Source organism: Limulus polyphemus, unplaced genomic scaffold, assembly GCF_000517525.1.
Source record: "Limulus polyphemus unplaced genomic scaffold, Limulus_polyphemus-2.1.2 Scaffold87, whole genome shotgun sequence".
Taxonomy (NCBI): Eukaryota; Metazoa; Arthropoda; class Merostomata; order Xiphosura; family Limulidae; genus Limulus; species Limulus polyphemus.
Window position 1 is genome coordinate 1,168,183 of NW_013665697.1, and position 2,701 is coordinate 1,170,883.

Sequence of the window (2,701 nt, forward strand, 5' to 3'; positions counted from 1 at the left end):
TGTATTTACAAAGAAAATAAGAATTTTAATTCAATTTTCAATCAGTTATTAACAGTGAGTGTTATAATAAACAAAAACATATATTCACTCAACATGATGCAATATGTGCACCACACCAGTAATGATTGATGTGTAAAGGAAGTTGATCATTTCAAGGTTAAGGTCTTTCTCTCAAAATAAAATAAAGAAATGGATAAATAAGACAGAAACCTCCATAAAATCATTATTTCCATTCTTATAGTATTAAATGTATTACGAAATTAAAGTAACCTGTTAACTAATTCAGCAACTCTACCTTGACATTTGAATCATTGGAATAATAAAACAACTCTAAAAATATTTAAAATTCTTTTGTCAGAGGCAGACACTCCAAAACCACAAGCAACTAACAGAAAAATGATATATTTATGTATCAGAGAAATATATTAACGCTCGAAATACATTTAAATACTCAAATGATCAAAGTGGTATCGAAACCCGGTTTCTAGCGTTGTAAGTCCGCAGACATACCGCTGTGCCACTGGGGGGGGGGGGGCGTTGAATAAGAAATCTTTCTCGTGGGAAAAAATAGTCAGTGATATAAGGTTGTTAAATTGCCAGCTTAAAAATCCGATTGAAATGCTCTGTAGCAAATATTGAAAATAAATGAAGTAAAGCCACATAATAAACTATGGGATATTGTATGACAAAATGGGAGTAAATTTTAATTGATAGTCTCGAGAACTAGTAGCAATCTATGACTGATTGATATCGTCATATAATTAGTATTATAGGAGACAGACTAAACAGCTAAGGCTAGAGGAGGGCCTATTAAATAGCTAAGGCTAGAGAAAGGCCTATTAAACAGCTAAGGCTAGAGAAAGGCCTATTAAACAGCTAAGGCTAAAGAAAGACCTATTAAACAGCTAAGGCTAAAGGAGGACCTATTAAACAGCTATTAAACAGATATTGATTATTCGGTCCGTTATACTTCGAAATGTGCTCGCTAAATATGATATGTAAACCAAAACCAACATTTTTTTTTGCAACCTTTCTTCGAACCTTTAAGTGTTAACACATTGCACAGATGGCTGTGTAAGAAGATAAGCAGTATTTTGAAGCAAGACTTTCAATAACTTTTTATAGCTTGTTTACTTAAAGTTTAGATCAAACTACTATCTTATACTCTGGGCTCAACCAAAGGTCAAGAACTTTGACGATAAGTATAAATACCACAGATTGTGCAAGTTAACGAAACCCCGGTTAAAATAGTGGATTCGACGAACTATTTTGATTACACTGAATATCACAACCGTAATTTATTTATGTATTCCACCGATAGGCTAGTACTAAACAACTGACGATCAACGGAAATAACGTCTATTGGTGTATTTCTGGTAAAACATTTGAGAGACAAGGTAAGAACTAAGATTCTGTTCGTTTTTAGTAAACATTCACATAATTGCAGAAACACTAAATTTAACATATAAAAATGAAAATCGTCTGGTATCTTTTTTATATGCACAATTTCATTGCTAACTATACTGTAGTGATAATTTTCCAGGAAATAAATCTGACGAAACATCAATAAGTAACAAATACTTACAAGGGAAAAGTTCCACGTACTGTAAAACGAACGCTTCCATGACGCTTCGGAATCGTCTTAGTCCTAAGGTGGTGCCGGCTGTAGTTTGTGTATAGCTACAAAATAAAGTTTCTTAGATAAATTTAAGAATAATGCTCCCCAAATGTAATAAAATTTTATGTGACTCCTAATAAGATATGAAAAGTAATCTTTGTTGATTAATGAAATTCGCAGATATTGCAAGAGAAAAGCTGCAGGATTCTTTTCACGATACGGATTAAGCTTATTAGGATTATTTACAACAATCCTCTCAATATTCAAATGCGCATTCACTATTATAAGATATTGTAAGTATAGGTATAACATCTATATATACATTAGTTATCGAAAATGTGTTTCTTATTTAAAGATGTTTATCTATCTAGCGCTTTAAAACGAAACTTAATTCAAGTATTGTTCAAGTATGGGCCACTAGTATTTGACAGACACTACAAAATCGCAGTTCCTACTGACGTAAGCATGAAATCAACTTAATTAATTATGTTTGTATCTAATGAATAGTTTTAAATTGTCTAATCTTATACATTCAAGTATAATATGACTGTTCCAAATTATCACTCAATTCACCAATTATTATATATATAAGGTTGACATGTTTACTGTGAATTTTTAAAGCCTACTATATTTTGAATTAAACACCTGCCATCTTACATAAAATATAATTTAAAAAACTGATGGAAACGAAGAACATTCGAAATAGCATTCATAACTGTAGGATATTTGTGAGAAGATCGTCAGCTGATTATTTAACAACATTTTGTATCCGTTATAAAGAATTTCTTATCATTTATAATAGAATATGGACATTTAGTATTATGTTTTATATAAGAAAATGGCCATTCTGTAATTGGCCCATTTAGATCCCGAGTGGCACCTTATGCAAAGCATGCGCTAAGGGATCTGATTCAGGCATAGCCATCAATGATATTGAAATATTTACAAAGGAAGACAACTAGTCACCGGTATTTGCTGACTATGTGGCTATTCCTAACCAAATCGCCCGGCCAGGTGGTTAGGGCGCTCGACTCGCAATCTGAGAGTCGTGGGTTTGAATCTCCGTCCCACCAAACATGCTCG

General features: G+C 32.6%; 1 protein-coding gene across 1 annotated transcript in view; it reads left to right on the top strand.

Annotated features, from left to right (window-relative positions):
- Nucleotides 1-1,252: 1,252 nt before the first annotated feature.
- LOC106468353 (organic cation transporter protein-like) overlaps nucleotides 1,253-2,701 on the top strand; it is a 53,317-nt gene continuing 51,868 nt past the window's right edge. The window contains exon 1 of the mRNA XM_022397322.1: nucleotides 1,253-1,397. The gene's annotated coding sequence lies outside the window, so the exon portion shown is untranslated. The remainder of the gene's footprint in view (nucleotides 1,398-2,701) is intronic.